This window comes from Triturus cristatus, chromosome 5_1, assembly GCF_964204655.1.
Source record: "Triturus cristatus chromosome 5_1, aTriCri1.1, whole genome shotgun sequence".
NCBI lineage: Eukaryota > Metazoa > Chordata > Amphibia > Caudata > Salamandridae > Triturus > Triturus cristatus.
In genome coordinates, this window is record NC_140587.1 from 641,794,438 (window position 1) to 641,814,364 (window position 19,927).

The following is a 19,927-nucleotide window of genomic DNA, read 5'->3' on the forward strand; positions in this document are numbered from 1 at the left end:
GTGAAACAACTTCAATCCTGGTGACTGGATCGTGATTTAGAATCATGTTCAGAAAACTTGTTTAGAACTGAGATGGAAAAGCCTCTTCCAGGATATATTGGTAACAAACACTGATGTTAACTGTGCCATAGTTCCTAAATATGTGCACGCATCACACACTAAGAAGATGAGATATCCAGAAGAAGAAATTGCGCTCTTTTAGCCTGAACAAATAGCATTGGTGACTGCGCCACCACTAGTTGAGAGACAGAAAGGAGCAGTGTTACTGAGAACACAACAGCAAGAAAGAGAAGCAAGGGGTGAAGATTCACTGCAACAGAAATCCAAGTACCTGTTGTTTCACAGAGTGGCATTGACATTTTTATCAAAGGAGAAGAAGAGACTAGCTCTCAACTTGTAAACTCTACTGAGACAACATCAGTACAGCCAAAAGATGTGGGTGATGGAACAAGCACTGAAATGAGAGTTGAATGGCCACAGGACTGTAATCAATGAAGACTGAGAAATAGCATCTCAGTTGATCACAATGCAACAACTATTCCTGAGGAGACAGATTCAAGTGATGAAAGTGATAGAGAAGGAGATCATCAAAAACTGAGAAGATCAAAAAGAGAAAGAGTGGCTTGTCAGAGGTATTCAGAATCTGAGTGGTCTTTCTATAAACACCAAAACTGAATGGCACAGTAGATCAGTTGTATGATGTGAGATCTGAATTGTTTGAACCGCCATGATTTCACCACAGTAAGCATTGTTGGGATGGAGATACATGATGAAAACAAAATGTGCAATCATAAAGTGACATTGAAAAAAAATGAATCAAAAAGGTTGTTTGAAAGAGATAAAGAGACTGATACTATTTAACAAATTTTTTATTTAAGAGAAGATTACCTAGGTTTGAGTCTACTGTAGAAGAGAAGGGTGTACCAATTTGGAAGCGCACGGAGTAAGGTTAGGGATTGTCTATAAGAATATTGCTTTGCTGTAAGTTACCGATCCTAACAAAGCTGCTAACGAAAATTCTGCATTAAACTTTGAACTTGGCTGCATCTAACCTGCTTTTCGAGAAACAGGTGTAGCCTTAGAAACAAGTGTATATATAGTATGTGTTCGATGTGGGATTATTGGAAGATTATGATTGGGCGGAAGCCATGCAAAGCCCTAGGGAAATTGCCATCCGTGCCAGATTTAGGTCAGTCCAACTCAGGATTCTACACAGGTTCTAATTGGCCTGAACACTACAGCAGAGGCTGAGCCAATGTGAGTCTAGTCAATGTGTTGGGGCTGTGTGGAGGCGGGAACCTTTTTCCACATCCTTTGGACCTGTCACATGATTTGGCGGTACTGAGAAGGGGTTTCCCGGGTGATGGCAGCAGTCGTGGGTCTGCAGGTCCCTGTTGAGGTGAGATGGCACCTGCTGAGTGTGACGAGGTAGATCGTTTGGCCCAAAGAAATAAAAACGTGGTTGGCACTGGTGTCTGGGGTGGCAAAAAGGAACATAGCGGAAGCATGGGGTGCGGCAGAGCCGCTAAAGGTGGGAGCTTGGAAACCTGACCTAGAGTAGAGGATGTCCCAAAAAATAGGAGAAGCATTTTATTTTTTAAATTCTTTATTTGAAAAAGTCGCTATAGATTTGGTGGTCTGCTGACCCTAGCAGGCCACCATCCCAGGGAGTACTAGCCATTCCCAATGGGGTTTCAAATTGCACCTGCCTCATTAATATTAATGATGTAGGCAATATGCGATCCCATTAGGAACCGCAAACAGTGTCTGAGACACTGTTGTAAATTTCAGTTTGCGCATCTCAAACTGTGAGTCGCAAAATGACACAATTCGCAAATTGGAAGGGTCGTACATCTGGCCCTACATGTAATAAACTGCTTTCACATGTATGTAGATGCAAACATTTTGAATGTTTCTATTCTGACTATGACAATACTTTCAAGAGTGCATTAAGTTCAAACCATGAACTTACACCTGCAAGCAAAAGAAATGAACACAGCTCGATACTATTTTATGCCACATAGACTTATAATGTTAAGCTTATTTAAACAATTTAACCAGCTTAATGTGAACCCTGGAGAAGGTTTTCAGTATGACTTTAGAGGAGAGAAATAGTAACATAATGCTTAGTAAAGATAAACACAATGATGTTTTGAAAAAGGTTTGGAAGAAAGAAGACAGATTTAGAAAGAGAATGGCTTACCCAAAATTAAGATTAGACAGTCAAACCAGAAGAAGGACACCTAAGAGAACCACACATGTAGGGATTAGTAGTTGTGAAAATACATTCAAATTAATGGGAGGATCATGGCAAATCTTTCAGGGAGAAGAATCTACAATTCCCGGAGTTTATTTTGTTTGTGGACAGAATGCCTACTTTCTGCTGCCTGCTGAGTGGGAGGGTATATGCTATTTAGCTGTGCTATTTCCTATGTGCCATGTGAATAGTATAAATGCACTAACAATGACACTAGCACACAGACTCACTGGTAGTACAGAAAAGAAAGGTGAATTAGTGGGAGACATAATTGCTGCAAGCATTCCACCGGTAGGAGTCATTAAATGGTGAAATGGTTGGAAAACTGTCAACTGGTGTCAAATTATAACAACCCAAAGTTTTATTTAGCTAATCATATTATATTAATTTACAACTATTTGTTCCTAAATAAATACTACACTAAAACAATCATATTGAAAAATAATTTAATTTAACATACTACCAACCCTAAACCCCTATACTTTCCAATAAAATGCTTATAAAATGTTTTTATGATACTCAGTTTTATTATACAGTACACTGTGTGAATTAATTAACCATAAATGTTATTATAATGATTTTTTAACACGTATATTTATTTACGATGCAGCAGCAAAGGATACATTTTATACATAGAATATTCCATGTTTACCAAAATAAAACACAAAGCAAGAATACAAAGACTTTCTCAAAATTAAATCCCAATTTCATTCTCCAAATTCATTTTGCCATCTATTTGGAAAAAGTAAAGTGCTTCTCATTTACATTTTCCCTCTTAGGCTCCCACAAAATCATTAAATAGACTTTATTGTACAACAAGCTTTGGAGCAATTGCTTGTAAAGTGTATACACAGTTATCAATCAATAATAAAGTGCATATAAAATCTTAATCTAAGACTGTCCACAATAATATTTTAGTAGTAAATTTAAACATTATATATTAATCTATTTCCTATGTAGCTTGTATCTGGCTTGTTTTTGTTTCAATAAATGTAACATCAATTGTCTCTTCTTTAGGTATTCAGCTCCAACTCTTTTATGTTTTATTTAATTTTACTAAGGAGCCTACCCTTTTGCATATAAAACTTCTAGAGTAAAGACTCTTTGCAGTTTCACGAGCCATTTAGAAGCTGTCAGAATAGTCTCTAATTTCCAGTGTGTTAACATTAGTGATCTTGCTACTAAGGTGCCTAAAAAGAAAAACTATTGGCAGTGACCAATAGTTAATTCTTATGGTGTTTCCGCTGTGCCAAAGAGAGCGACTGAGGTGCCCGGAGAAAAACAAATAGATAACGATTTTACTAATTTCTAAAAAGATGTTTTGCCAGAAGTTCATTAGATAACTACATGTAAAAACAGTATGAAGCCAGTCTCCATTGGCTTGTGTGCATCTGAATCATTTGGAATCCACACAGGAATACATTTCATGGAGTTTGGCGAGAGCATAATTAATCATGCATTTGCTAAGCAACGCCATCCTCTTTAGGTTAGCAGCTCCTGCTGCCTTGCAACTCATCTAATATATCCCAGCCACTGTAAGATGCTAAAACAGCAGTCTGTGCACGTTTGAATAATTTTCTCCAAATTATCTGAAATCTCCAGCTTATTTCCTGCAGGTATGAGTAGTCTATACCAGTTTCCCAGTCCTTTAATTCTCTAGACAAAATATGCCTTCCACAGATGTGTTCCACTAGTTTCTACTAGTTTCTTCTCTGACTGTTATAAACAAAACTGTTTTATTTGAACATAACTAAAAAAAAGACATGCATAGATGTTAAAATTCTGATCTGCTATATCCTGCCATAATAGAAAGTTCTCACTACCAAAAAGACCTGTATTCTATGAAATCCCAGACAAGACCACTGAGAGCAAGTTTGCTGGGACCACCGCAGCCCTGGTGGAATGCAATCTGATATTCTTAACTGTAGAAAAATCTAATGGACTCCATATATTTCCCAGATTCTTTGGAAGCGGAAGATTATGACCCCAGGAGTCTTATAACTTGATTTCTTAGGTAACCTAGGAATTCAAAAGAATGTGAAGGATGCCTACATCTGAGTCCATTAGCATAATTTTTAAAAAGACGTTAGCTGCCTGCGAACCCTCAGAGAAGTTATAGCTTAGCCAATTAAACAGTGACGCCTGGTAATATAATTTGAAATTGGGAAGAACAATACCTCCTTCATCCATATCCAGCTGTGGAGGTTGGGATTTCAATCTTGGCTTTCTCCCATGCTATATAAATTGTCTAACTTTGAGATTGATAGCATCAAAAATAGACTGGGAAACCTTGATCATTATATTAGAAAACAAAAATAAAAACAATAATAAGTGTGACTTACCTCATAATTGATAAGGAGAGATTTTGCCATTGTTTTAAACACGATCACACATTTTATTTAGTGTTAAAATGAAATTTAATGCAGATAGACCTTCTGGCCTAGCATTCAAAAATATCCCCAAATATCTTATCACTGAAGCTGTTGAATAGTGGGCCTGCATAGAAGGTGGTATTATTTCTACAGAGCAGTTAAAAGGTAGCGCCTCTGATTTTGAATGGTTTATTTTTAACCCCCCCTATTGCCGTATATTCACTTATTTTGGAAAAGTAATGAGACGTGTTATCATTGTTTGCTGCTAAATGTAAAGCTATATCATCTGCAAATAGTTTTAGTTCTGTAGACTGTAACACAGGAGTTTGAATGGTGCCATCTTGCAAAATAGCACACACCAAAGGCTCAATATCTTAAGAAACAACCCAGGAGATAGGGGACATCCTTGGCGCATTCTACGACTAATTTAGATTGATCCTGCCATAGTTCTATTAATATTGATAGATGCCCTTGCATTATAAAACAGGTTTTTCCTACCTGGCTAAATTTAGATGGCTCCATAAATGTATCCAAGACTGCAAAAAGGACATTCCACTGGACTCATGTAATGCCTTTTCCACATATGACTTTATTATATCTGCTTCATCTTATTTGTAGAAAAAAAATCAATGGCCTGAGTTATGTAGTGCGTGTTAGTTGCCAGAAAACCATTTTGATCCAAATGGATGATGGAGAGAGTTACTTGTGCAAGATGGTTTGATAAAATCATTGAGAAGATTTTATAATCACTATTCAGTAGGCTTGTGGGCCGGTATTCAACTCTTTCTCAGATTTCCCTTTTTTAACAAAACTAACCTATGCTGCCTGCGTGAAAGTGTGGGTAACTGAGCCCCCTTAAAGGTTCCCAATAAAAAGTGGCACAAAAATCACCTTCAGTTGGGGTAAGAAAGCCTTATTAACCTCTGTAGGTATTCCATCTAACCAACAAGCTTTTGCAGAAGGGGATGCATTTACCGCCTGTGTAACTTCTGCGAGGGAAATCCTTGAGATCAAATTCTCAATCTATTCCTCTGTCAGCGTTGGAATATTTTGCCCTCCCAGCCACCTTTCAGCTTCCTCTAGTGTTGTATTATGCAAATCGGAATATTGGTCCTTATAATGATTTTTTTTTAAATCTTAGCGATTTCTTGAGGATGTGAAGTAAGTCTTGCCAAGACAGGGTCCAATATTTTCTTTAGCACAGTTGACATTTGGCTTATGGATAGCCAACCAGCAGAGATGTTTACCTATAGGGTCACTCTCCTCACATCAATTTTGTAATACAGAGCTATGATTCAGGTTATACTTGGCACAAGTTAGTTTAGTTTTGCCCTCTTGTGCAGGTGAGGCTAGATAATTTGCTGTTGCCTGGCCAAATTCTTTTTGCAACTGCAACCTTTTTTCATTTCACCTCTAAAAAAATCCTTTAAGGCATCGCGCATTGAGAATTCAGATGCTGTATCGATATTTAGTTATAAAAACACCTATAGCGCCTGCTGCATCTGAATAACCCACTACTCATCTACTGATAATGATTTATCGAAAATCCATCTAATCTCTGCCTTTCACTGAATAGTGATTCTGAAAGTGACTGTGATTACTGCATGGTCGGAAAAAGGGTTCTTAGTTATTTCTGACTCTGCTTTTAAAAGTGCATGGGAGATAAGAAAAAAGTCAAAATGAGAGGAAGAATGGAAAAGCCCAGAATAGCATGGATACTTACTCTCAATTGGGTATTCACATCACCAACAATCAACCAGGACAAAATTGCGCATAGAATCTTGCAAGAGCTTTTTTTCGACTCCGCTTTTGTCAGTGGTTCATTTGCCCGTGAGGAGTCTAAAGTTGGATCAATCAGAATGTTCAAATCGCTGCCTATCAGTACAAAAACAAATTGTGCTGTTGCAAAATTGTAGAGAGATTGCAAAGTTTCAGGTGAGTCCTCAGTAGGGCCATAACAGCTCACCATATTTATTAGCTGCTCTGCTATCTTCATCTAAACCCATAGCCACATAGCACTGTGGTCTCTATTAACCATCGTAATTTCGGATGGATGATTTTTAACAATTAACAGAGCTACACCCCTGATAACTGCACTAGATGAGGTATAAAACTCGTGCTGGATGAATCCTGGAGTTTTCCCAAGTGAGGGTCCTTCCTTTTAACTTGCCTCCTGTATTCAAATTATATTAGCTTGTAATATGTTAAACCACGACAACATAGACCAGTGCTTCGCTCTGTTATTAAACCCATTCACATTGCATGATATAATTTGTCAGCACTTGTGCGACATACCTCAAATTAAATTGGTACCTTGTACGTTTTTCTCAAGCATCAATTTTGCGCTCTACAGCCACATTTTCTTTTAGATTGCCGTGATTTTAGGAGTCCGCTAGCTTTGGCTACTAAGCTTAAAATTCGAAATTTACCGTCCAACATTTCTTTCATTTTTGATTGCTGTACTAGCATATCTTGAATGCCTTGTTCCCTTAGTGGATCGATTATGGATTTGAATTTGTGTCAGCCATGTGCTGCTGCCATGGACATATCGGAAAAGATATTCAAATGACGTTTTCCTTCTGTCTGAAATCCTTTTGATTTTATGGCCTCAGATAGATTTTTTTCCTTTATTCGAATGTTCTTAAAAGGAACCAGGAATGCCCGAGGATATCTTGAATTTGCTGATTGGGTAAAAGCGACTAGATGCGTGCATAATTGAGAAATCGTCTGCAGGTCTTTGTTCATTTGGAAGTACATATTTTTTTACTATCTCAGCAGTGAACTTTATGGGGTCTTGGCCAGATTCTTGTCCTTCCAGAATCCCAAAAAACCTAAGATTAGAGCGTCTGTTTTCCAGTTTATCCACTTTCATCTGGAGCTCTGCTATCTCACGACTAAATTTGACAGACCCAAGTTTGAGATTCATTTGACTGTCTTCAAGTTCTGATACTTACTGTTCACCCTGCGTCAATCTCAAATTCAAGAGAGGCTGGCATTTATGTTACTAAGCGGAAGTTGCACTTCCAAATAAGCCTTGTCATGGGCATTCCGCATATTACACACTTTGTCTAAAATCTGTTAAAGTAAGGAGACCATCTGGATACTTGTCCCTGGTCCTGAATCTTCTCCTGACGTTGTAGTTTTGTTAATGAGATTACTCTTCTGTGAGGCCTCCGAGGTCTCTAAGTTGGCTCTTGGCCTTGCAGATTGCATCCAAGAAGCTTCTTTACTTAGTTTGAGGTGTTTGGAGCATTAGGTTTGCAGTTCCTTGTGCCGCTGTAGTGATCACCCAGAATTGGCTTAGGTGTGGAGCTACTGCCAAATTTTATTATAATTATTGATATGTCTCATTTTTTTATGTTGAGAAGCTGACCCCTTCATATAGCCTGTTCGCCCACTTTTTAAACTTTAGTTTTCTGAACCTTTGACACAGTTAGTAAGTCTGCCTTACTTAAAATTAAATATTTTATATTGTGATATCACATAGTCTGATGTGTGCACTGCAAGAGTTTGGATGCCAGGCCTGCGCAGTGGGGGATTGGGCACCAGTGGGGTTTGAGCATAGTCTGGCCACAGGCTGCATATGGTGCGGAGTTTGCATTACACTTGGTAATCAAATAGGACTTTACATTAAAAAAACACCCTAGACAGTGACTGAAAAAAGTAAAGTTTAAAGTAACATTATAGTTTTGCAATTATAGCAAATTTTAAAGTAACATTATAGTTTTGCAATTATACCATATTTTGCATTAAACAAAACCTTAGTAATTAACTGAAAAAAACAAAGGCTAAAGGGAGATGGTCAATTAAAACATACTGTTTAAATGACCAAAACCACTGAAATTCATCAGTTGTCGTTACCTCAAGTAACTATAGCTTGTGCCACAAAGTAACTATAAATCGCACCCTCGTCCCTCGCCATGCACTGCTTTGACCTCAGATATTACATCACTCATTGTATGTTCTATGACATTACTGATAACATGACTGCAACATCTGAGATGCCATCATTGCTGACAACAATTTGTATGGTCAGGACACCTAACTATATCATATAAGATCAAGGCCGCTAGTTTGGCAGAAACGCGTCACGGCAGACTTTGGCAAAATAAATTAATTTAAGCACTCATCTAGGTCCACACTCGTTTTTTCGAGGATTTGGATCAGCAGTGAGGTGTTTGGATATATATATATATATATCTCTCCGGGGACCAAGAAAAAGGGGGTAAAAAGGTACAAAGGTGCCATTCCCTTTTCCCATAGGACATTAGCACATTTAGTCTAAACTGCAGCCCAAAGCACTGGACAGAATTGCACCAAATTTGGCATAAAGGAAGATTTGTTCATGCAGATCACATTTTCAGTTATTTGATGTGAATCCGTACAGTAGTTGTTGGGAAATGTAAGAAAAAGAAGTTAGTGATATCTGTGGCCATGGCTGATCTGCTACAAATTCACGCTTAATCGTGAATGCGTGAGCCAACAGGAATGCCAGGGTTTGCTAGCTGCAACCTGAGAAGAGAGTTGAGGCCTCCATTGTCTGTAATGGGAGATGGTCCCCGGGGGCTGAAGTTGAAAGCTGGAAGAGGTGCAACGGGTCAGGGTAGAGGTACCCTGACCTCATTTTTCACCTATAGGGGAGTTAATGAAACAACCTATTTACCTAAAATCGTTTTTTTCCACATGTGATATTCGCGAAGTTCCCGTTGCAGTCTATGAGCCCCCGTGTACCGTTGCAACAAATTTGTGAATATCTGTGACAAAAAAACAATTCAATGATATATTCAAACTCTAATGTATTTACTCACAAATAAACTCAAACAGTTTTGCACCCACTCACATACCCACTGAAAAACTTTGACACCCAGTCATGGAACCAGTCAGAGCCTCATGTACCTTCTCACACACCCACTCAGAGACTTATGTGTCATCTCACATATCCACTTAGACACTTTTGCTTCTAGTCACAGTCACTCAGACACTGATGCATCCACTCACAGACCCACTCACAGATTCATGGACCCACTCACAGACTCACTGAGAGACTTATGTAGCCGGTCACAGATCCACTCAGACACTGACGAACCCGCTCACAGACCCAGTTAGACACAGACACACCCACTCAGAGACACTGACACACCCATTGTCAGACCCATTCAGACACTGATGCACCCACTCACAGATCCACTCAGACACCCGTTCATAGACTCACTCAGATGCTGACAAACTCTCTCAAAAACCCAGTTAGACACTGACACTCCCACTCAGAGACACTAAGAAACCCACTGTCAGACCCACTCAGACACTGATGCACCCACTCACAGACCCAGTCAAAGACTCATGCACCCACTCACAGACCTACTTAAGCACTCATGCACCCACTCACAGATCTACTCAGACACTCACACATCCATTGACACACCCAGTAAGGCTGACACATCCACTCACAGGCTCACTCAGAGACTGAGACACCCACTGACAGATCTACTGAAACACTGATGCACAGCTGACATATGCACTCAGAGAGTCAGACACCCACTCATAGATCTACTCAGACACTGAGGTATCTACTCACAGGCACACTCAGAGACTCATGCATCCACTCACAAACCCACTGAAAGAGTCATGCAGACAGTCAGAGATCCATTAAGATATTGACACACCCGCTCACAGACCCAAGATGTCATGATGATAAACTAAATAGAAAAAAAAGCCACAGTTATTAATCCACTCAAACAATTAATGACGGACAGCTTACTTAAAGACCTCCCAGCGCGTTTCCCTAAAATTTTGGAGAGGGGTTCTTGATGCCTAGGAATATGAATACATGTCCACCAAATAAAGAAACACTTACTTCTGTAAAGTAGAAATTATTCAAGTGTGCTTTCACTGCAGTTCCATCTTGTAAAGTTATCTGTTGAAGAAGCTTGAGCAAAAATCAAATTGGCAAAGGTACAAACACACATCACTAGAGAAATGTCCTTGGTGTTCTCTGCTCAGTTGTAGTATAGGAGATGAACTATACATTTACCCAACAGGGTAGCACTTATTAATTGGTCATTAGAAAGTACTTCAGTCGGGTAGAGATGTTGCACAAAGCGGTGGCCTCTTGTTGGATCAATAAGCAGGCTAGGATTCCTTCTGGCATGATGCTCATTTCACAGAAATTAAACCTAAACTGGTTACAGTTAGGAAATAAAAATTTTAAAAAACATTGAAATTCACACAAAAAAACAAGTTTAGTGGGACATTACAGTCAGGAAATAGAATTTAAAAAACTGTAGCAATTCACTGAAAAAACAAAGGTGACAAGACATTATAGTTAGGAAATAGAATAAATAACCTTTAAAAATTCACTGAAAAAACAAAAGGTTACAGGATTGCTATAGTTAGGCTCAGATTTCACTCATGCAAAACCAGTGAAGTTCAGCAGTTATACTTAACTGAGCTAACTACAACTTATGCCCCGCAATGCACTGCTTATAATCTCACAAATTACATCACTCATGACAGAGTCTGTGACATCACTAATAACATCACTGATGACATCTCACATCACATCACTAACGACATCATCCACAGAACCACTCATACACCCACTCACAACCCCATACAACCTCCCATATGCCCACTCACACACCCAGACAACTACTCACATGCCCATTCACAGACTAGGGGTGAGTGGTTGAAAAGTTTCAGCACTCTGTCCATCATCTTGTTTTGTTTGCTTTGTTCACCCTAAGTGACAAAGCATATGCCCAGAGGTGGGTCCCTTGCTCACAGTGCCACTGGATTCCAGCTATCCTGGCTGAGATGGGGTGAAACCCCAAAACCGGTCTGAGAATGTTTTTTTCTTTGTCCAGGGAAAACCTGGCTGGGCAGTTTGGGCTTGACTGCTCGCATGAGGAGCAGCGTCAAGACTGATCTGCATATAGCTGGGTCCAAAATGAGGTGGCATAGTGGGCAAAAGAACTATGGATTAAACCCAGATCTTTGATTGGGGATGAGTTGTTGAAAAGTTTCAGCACACCGTCCATCATCTTGTTATGTTTGCTTTGTGCGCCCTAAGTGGACAAGGGTATGCCCAGACGCGGGTTCCTTTCTCCCTGTGTCACTGGATTTAAGCTAGCCTGGCTGATGAGAGATGAAATCCCAAAAATCATCCAAGGATGTTTGTTTCCGGTCCAGGAAGGACCTGGCTTGACAGTTTTGGCTGGACTGCTCCAATTAAGAGCAGGGTCAAGACTGATGTGCATATGGCTGGGTTTAAACTAGGGTGGCATAGTGAGCAAAAGAACAATGGATTAAACCCAGATCTTTGACTGGGATGAGTTGTTGAAAAGTTTCAGCACTCCGTCCATCATCTTGTTATGTTTGCTTTGTTTGCCCTAAGTGGCCATGGGTATGCCCAGACGTGGGTTCCTTTCTCGCAGTGTCACTGGATGTAAGCTAGCCTGGCTGATGAGGGATGAAACCCCGAAACCCGTCCCTGGATGTTTGTTTCCGGTCCAGGGAGGACCTGGCCTGGAAGTTCGGGCTGGACTGTTCCCATGAGGAGCAGGGTCAAGACTGATTTCCATATGGCTGGGTCCAAACATAAATTATATAGTGAGCAATAGAACATAAATTAAACACAGATCTGTGACTGGGGGTGAGTCGTTGAAAAGGTTCAGCACTCCATCCATCCTCTTGTTGTGTTTGCCATGCAAGTACTTACACAATTACTCACTTATCCATAGAGCCACTCACACACCTACTCACTCACCCAGAGAAACTGATTATACAACCAGTCACTCATCCATACAGCCAATCACACATCCACATACTCACCCAGACAGCTACTGACACACCCAGTTATTCACATAGTTAGCCACTCACATACCCATTACTCACCCAGACAGTCTCTCAGCAGAGCAATTCACTCACCCATATAACCACTCACCCACTCACTCACACCCACACAACCACATACATACACATTCACTCATCCATACAACCACTCACACCACACAGCCACTTACTCACCCATACAGCTTACCCCTCAGATACTCACTCTTCCATGTAGCCACTCACAAACCAACTTACTTAACTAAACGCCAGCTCAATCAGCTATTCCCTTACCCATACAGCTACGTATACACCCAATCACTCACTCATACATTTGTTCAGACACCCACTGACTCACCCATACAGTCACTGACACACACACTCACCCACCCATACAATCACTTACTCACCCACCCATAGAGCCATTGACACACCCACTTACTCACCAATACTGTCACTTACACAGCCACTAAGTCACCCACACAGATACTCATACACCCACTTTTAGACCCATAAAGACCCTCACACACCCACTTGTACACCTGGACAGTCACTCAGACAACCACTCAAACACAGAAACACACAGTTACACAGCAACTCACAGAAACTATGTTAAAAAAATGGAATCGCTCATTAGTAGTATATATACAAAGTATACTAATTTAACTTTTGTAATATCTTAGTAAATAGGTTTAACACACAAAAACATTTAGAAAACACTGGATGTTGTCTTCAGTGATGTCTTCACGGGTGACTGACTCAGTGTGTGAGTGGCTCTATGAGTGGGTATTTTAGTGGTTGTATGTCTGTATGGCTGTATGTGTGAGTGGCTGCATTTGTGAGCGAGTGGGTACATGAGTGGTTGTATGGGTGAGTTAGTGGTTATGTGAGAGGCTGTATGAGTGAGTGGATGTGATAGTGGCTCTACAAATCAGCGAGTGGGTGTGTGAGTACTTTTATGAGTCTGTGAATGAGTTTGTGAGTGGTTGTGTGGGGGTGGGTGTATGTGAGGTTGTATAGGGGTGTGAATGGGCCTGTGAGTGGTTCTGTGGGTGAAGTCATCAGTGATTTCATCAATGATGTTGTTTTAGATGTCATCAGTGATGTCACTGAACATGGCATGAGTGATATATTATGTGAGGTCATAAGCAGTGCATTGCGGGGGCGTAACTTATAGTTAGCTCAAGTAACTATAACTGTTGAATTTCACTGGTTTTGAATGAGTGAAATCTGAATCTAACTATAAGGTCCCTGCAATCTTTGACTTTTTAAGTGAATATATATATATATATATATATATATATATATATATATATATATATATATATATATATATATATATATATATATATATATTCACTGAAAAACACAGGTTTCAGGGATGTTATTGTTAGTTGGACATTTCAATCGTACAAAACCAGTGAAATTCAGCCGTTATAGTTAGTTCATCCCCCTCAATGCACTGCTGATGACGTCACATATTACATCATTCATGACATGGTCAGTGACATCACTGATGACATCTCAAATGACAACACTGATGACATCATTCATGTGATAATCTGATGCACCTCTTTACACCCTAATATCACCTTTGAGACACCCACTCTAAAATACAGACTACCATTTTCAAGCCCATAGACACACCAATACCAGTTGCTACATACCCACTCACTGATTCGTAGGTCTACACACACATCTACTCATTCACCCATACAATCACTCATACATGCGGTAACTCATCAGTAACGCACTATCATATGCACTCATACATCTATACAGACACTCACACCCCACCACTCATCCATAGCGTTACTCACACACCTAGTCAGTCATGCAAAAATCAATCACTCTTCCATTTACTCACCTATACAGTTATACACACACACCACCTGACTTATTCATACAGATACTAACAGCATGGAGAGCGACCCTTGACCCTTCTTAGGCAGGTCACTCCCCACGCCGCACAACACCACCAGTGTGCCCGTGCCCTCAGCCCAGCTGCCGCTGCAACTGACGAAGTACGAGGCCCTCCTCCATCAGCAGGCTACCACCTGCGCCTCATCCCTGGTGGCCAGAGGTAGGCCGTAGGTTTGTTCTGCTGTTGTCCTGTTCTGCTGTATTTGCATTGCCTCTGTGTTAATTGTGTATTCTGTCTCTTCCCCCATACTCTGTTATTCCTGTACCCTTTTGCTTTCTGTACCCTCGCCGCTCCTGCCCCCGTTCTTCCCGCCGCTGCGTTCCCCTGTTGCCCCGCCCCCCGCTTGCTTCAATTTGCCTTAGCGTATTTATGCTGCTTTGTTGACACTGGTATTTTATCTGCATTTTCTTCCCCCTTCCCCCCTTGTGCCATTCTGTGCCCTCTGCCCATTTTGCCTTGTGTACCCCTCGCCATTCCTCACTCCCGTTTCCCGCCGCTGCGTCCCCTGCGGCCCGACCCCTGCTATCCCATTCATCCGCTCCCACTTCCCAGCTGCTCCTTCCTCCCACCTCCCCTTCTTATGGCGGCCGCTGCGCAGCTGGCGTGCCAAGGGCGCGCCTAAGGCAGGCCCGCCTGCGCCCGTCTGCGCCTGTACTGTGCCCAGCGACAGAACCCCTGGCCCCCGCGAATGCCACAACACTCGTCTCTGCTACGATGCCAGTGCCCTCCACGCACTCAACACCGGGCGATCACGCACCTGCTGCCTGGCCGCCCTGAAGCGCACCCAAGGACCCTTCTCCTGCCGGGACTGCAGCTTCACCAGCATCCGGCCCGCCAAACCACTGACCAGGAAAGAACCCAACTACCTCAGATGTATTCATCTCAACACCCACTCCGCCACAAACACGCCGTTGAACTCTGGGATCTACTCGACTCAACCTCCCCAGACGTCGCCTTCCTGACGGAGACCTGGCTGAACCCCTCCTCAGCACCCAACATCGCCATAGCCAACCCGGCAGGATACAAGATCACTCGCAGGGACTGCGAGAATGGAGAAGGAGGAGGAATCACCATCATCCACAGGAACTCTCTGAAAGTCTCAACAAACACCGACGACACCCTCAGCACCGCCGAACAGCTGCACTTCCAGATCCACACCAACCCCAACACCACCCTCAGTGGAACCCTCATCTAAAGACCCCCCGAACCCTGACCACAGTTCAGCCACTCCATCGCCGACTTCGTCAGCACACACGCCCTCGCCTTCATGGACTACATCCTCCTTGGGGACCTGAACTTCCACATCGAGAACAACAACAACACCAGCTACACCACCCTGATCGACAACCTCGCCAACCTCGGACTCAGACATCTCGTCACAACTCCCACCCACTCGGCCGGCCACATGCTGGACCCCATCTTCTCCGCGAGACCCCAAGTCTCTTTCAACCACACCACGGAACTCCACTGGACCAACCATCGCTGCATCCACTTCACCTTTGGGAAACCCACCACTTACCACCGCACCCAACAGATGCCTCACCGATGCTGGAGCAAAGTCACCACAGACCAGCTAACAACCACCCTCGCTCAGAGCCCACCCGCCGACCCCACCAACCCTGACACCGCAGCCCGCCACTTCAGACAGTGGATCGACGACTGTGCCAACACCCTCGCCCCGCTCAAGAAACCCTCCAACAACCACACTAGCAAGAAAGCCATCTGGTTCACTGAAGACCCCCAGGCCTCCAAGCAAACTTGCCGAAATCTAGAGAAGAACTGGCTCTGTCAATGAACACCGGACAACTACGCAGCAGACAAGGACGCCACCCGCAGATACCATCACTTCATCAGATCCGCCAAAAGGGCCTCCTTCAAAGACCACCTAGACAACAACGCACACAACAGCAAAGAGCTCTTCAACATCGTGAAGGAACTCTCCAACCCCAGCTCCAACACCAACGACATCCCACCTTCGCAAGACCTGTGCGACTCGCTGGCCATCTTCTTCCATCGCAAGATCACAGGCATCCACGACAGCTTCAAAGCCACAACCACCCGACAACCACTGAGACCTCCGCCCCCATGACCACCACCCGCACCAACCGTGTGATCTCCTGGACCAACATTAATGACGACGACACGATCAAGATTATGAACACCATCCACTCCGGATCCCCGTCAGACCCATGCCCACACCACATCTTCAACAAAGCCAGCACCGCCATCGCACCTCATCTCTGGAAATCCATCAACATTTCCTTCGAGACAGCAACCCTCCCAGAGAGCTGGAAGCACGCCAAGATCAACGTCTTACTCAAGAAACTCAACGCAGACCCCAAGGACCTCAATAACTTCCGGCCTATCTCCCTGCTCCTGTTCCCGGTGAAGGTCATCGAGAAGACCGTCAACAAACAACTGACCCGCTACCTCGAGAAGAACAGTATCCTGGACTCATCCCAGTCTGGGTTCTGCAGCAACCACAGCACCGAAACCGCCCTCATCGCCGCCACCGATGACATCAGGACCCTGCTAGACAACGGAGAAACCGTGGCCCTCATCCCCCTTGACCTGTCAGCAGCTTTCGACATGGTCTGCCACCGCACCCTATGCACACACATCCACGACACCAGCATCCAAGAGAAGGCCCTTGACTGGACCACCTCCTTCCTCTCCGGCAGAACACAGAGCGTCCGCCTCCCCCCCTTCCGCTCCGAAGCCACCAAGATCATCTGCGGCGTACCCCAGGGCTCATCCCTCAGCCCAACGTTATTTAACATCTACATGGCACCGCTCGCGCACGTCGCCCGATTGCACGGCCTTAACAACATCTCTTACGCCGATGACACCCAGTTGATCCTCTTCATCACCAAGGACCCCCACAGCGCCAAAACTAACCTCCACGAAGGAATGAAGGCCGTCGCCGAATGGATGAGAAACAGCCGACTAAAGCTGAACTCGGACAAGACGGAGGTTCTCATCCTCGGATCCACCCCTTCGGCTTGGGACGACTCCTGGTGGCTGACCGTACTGGGAACAGCTCCAAAGCTGACCGACCATGCACGCAACCTAGGGGTCATCCTCGACTCCACCCTCTCCATGACTAAGCAGGTCAACGCCGTCTCTTCCTCCTAATTCAACACCCTCTGCATGCTCCGCAAGATCTACAAGTGGATCCCCACTGAAACGAGAAGAACGGTCACCCAGGCCCTAGTCAGCAGCAGGCTGGACTACAGAAACGCCCTCTATGCAGGAGCCTCGGCCAAACTCCTGAAAGGGCTTCAACGCATCCAGAACACCTCTGCATGCCTGATCCTCGACATCCCTTGCCGCAGCCACATCACACCCCACCTGAGAGACCTGCACTGGTTCCCCATCAAAATGAGGATAACCTTCAAACTCCTCACCCACGCACACAAGGCACTCCACAACACCAGACCAGTGTACCTCAACAGATGACTCAGCTTCTACACCCCCACTCGCCAGCTCCACTCCGCTGACCTCGCCCTCGCCACAGTCCCCCGCATCCAAAGAGCAACAGCCGATGGCAGATCGTTCTCTCACCTCGCCGCCAAGACCTGGAACACCCTCCCCACCCACCTACAGCAGACCAAGGACCTGCTGACCTTCAGAAGACTTCTCAAGACCTGGCTCTTCGAGCAGTAGCAGCATTCCCCACCCCCCAGCGCCTTGAGACCCTCACGGGTAAGTAGTGCGCTTTACAAATGCTATGATTGATTGATTGATACTTACTCTCTTATACAATCACTGATATAACCACACACTCATCCATATAGCCACTCTCACAATCTCTCTCTCTCACATATAGTCATTTATATACTCCAAGACTCACATATACTGCCTTTCACATATGTAGTTACTGACACATGTACCTACTGACTCATGTACTACTGAGACATCCATTTACTCACCAACACACCCATACACACACTCACCCATCCATACGGCCCCTCACAGATGCACTCTTGAACCGATACACCCAGTGAATTTTAAAGGTTTTTTAAATGCTAATTTCTAACTATATCGTCCCTGAAACCTATGTTTTTTTCAGTGAATTTCAAAGGTTTTTTAAATGCTAATTTCTAACTATGTCTACAGAGGTAGGACATGTTCAGAAAGAGAAAGAACGATGCAGAAAGAAGTAAGAGAAATGAAGCAAGAGGCAACAAAAGTCCAGAAAGACGAAGGAAAGTGCAGAAAGAAGCAATAGATATGCAGAAAGAACCAACAGAGGTGCAGAAAGAGGCTTGATTGCAAAGTCATCCTGTGCCCCCAAAGTTTGCTGACTGGTACTGGTGGTAACTGACTCTGACTAACCAGGCGCAGAGCCAGTGCTATGCTAAAAGACACTTACAATACAATGAAAACACCTACATATACTAGGGTACACTATGGGTTGGGGTACCCCTGTAATTGGCATGGACTCCCCTGTAAGGCTCTGGTATATAATAGGATAGGGGGATTAAAACTACCTCTAAGTCAGAGGTTCAAAAACATGCTACTTTAAGTAATAGTTGCATTTGCAGAGTGGCAGAGAAAGGGTTCTGGGCCTCCGACCAGTGCTCAATAATTCTGCTGTATGGGACTTACAGGAGGTACCAGGAGGGCTTCTTGGCCCCCAAAGTCCCTCAGGAGTAAATTGGACTTCATTCCCTATCCTGTAGTCTGCCTGGAGGCACGTTTGCAGCGTGGTGGAGAAAGGAGGGCATGGCCTCTGAAGATGTCTTAGCAATCCCACTGTTTGGGACTTACTGGAGGTAACAAGAGGGGTAGTTGGCCCCCAAGGACATCCTTGGGGGGCAACTACCCCTCCTATTACTGCCAGTAAGTCCTACACAGCAGGATTGCTAAGTTCTTATAGCAGGCCATGCCCCTTTGCCCACCACTCTGCAAACGCGCTCCCTGGTACGCTCTTGGATGGGGATTGAAGTCCCCTTCCCTGCTGGGGTTGTTTAGGGGCCAACTAGCCTACCTCTTAACGCCAGTAAGCCCCACATGGTGGGATTACTGAGAGGTGGACACCTTTCTCCACCACTCTGCAGACACACCTCTTGGCACATTCTGGGTTGGGGGACTAAGTCCCCTTGAATCCTGAGGGTCCATGGGGGGCCAACTATCCAACCAGGTATCCCTAGTAAGCACTACAGAGCTGCACTGTAGAGAGGTGTTCTGAGGCCATGACCCTTTTAAAACCACTCTGCAAACGCGGGTCCTGGCGCACAGCTGCTCGGAGGATAAAGTCCACTTGCTGCATGAGGTCCTCAGGACACAAGAGGACCTCATCACCCCACCAGCAGTGCACCAAGAGGTGCATTTGCAGAGTGGTTTAAAAGGGGTGTGGCCTCGGACCACCTCTCTGCAATGCAGCTCCGTGGCACATACTGGAGGTACCTGGTGGGCTAGTTGGCCACCATGGACCCTCAGTTTTCAAGGGGAATTCAGTCCCCAACTTACAACATGCCAGGGGGAGCGTTTGCAGAGTGGTGCAGGGAGGGGGCGGGCCTCCAGCGAGATACCGGCTTTTTT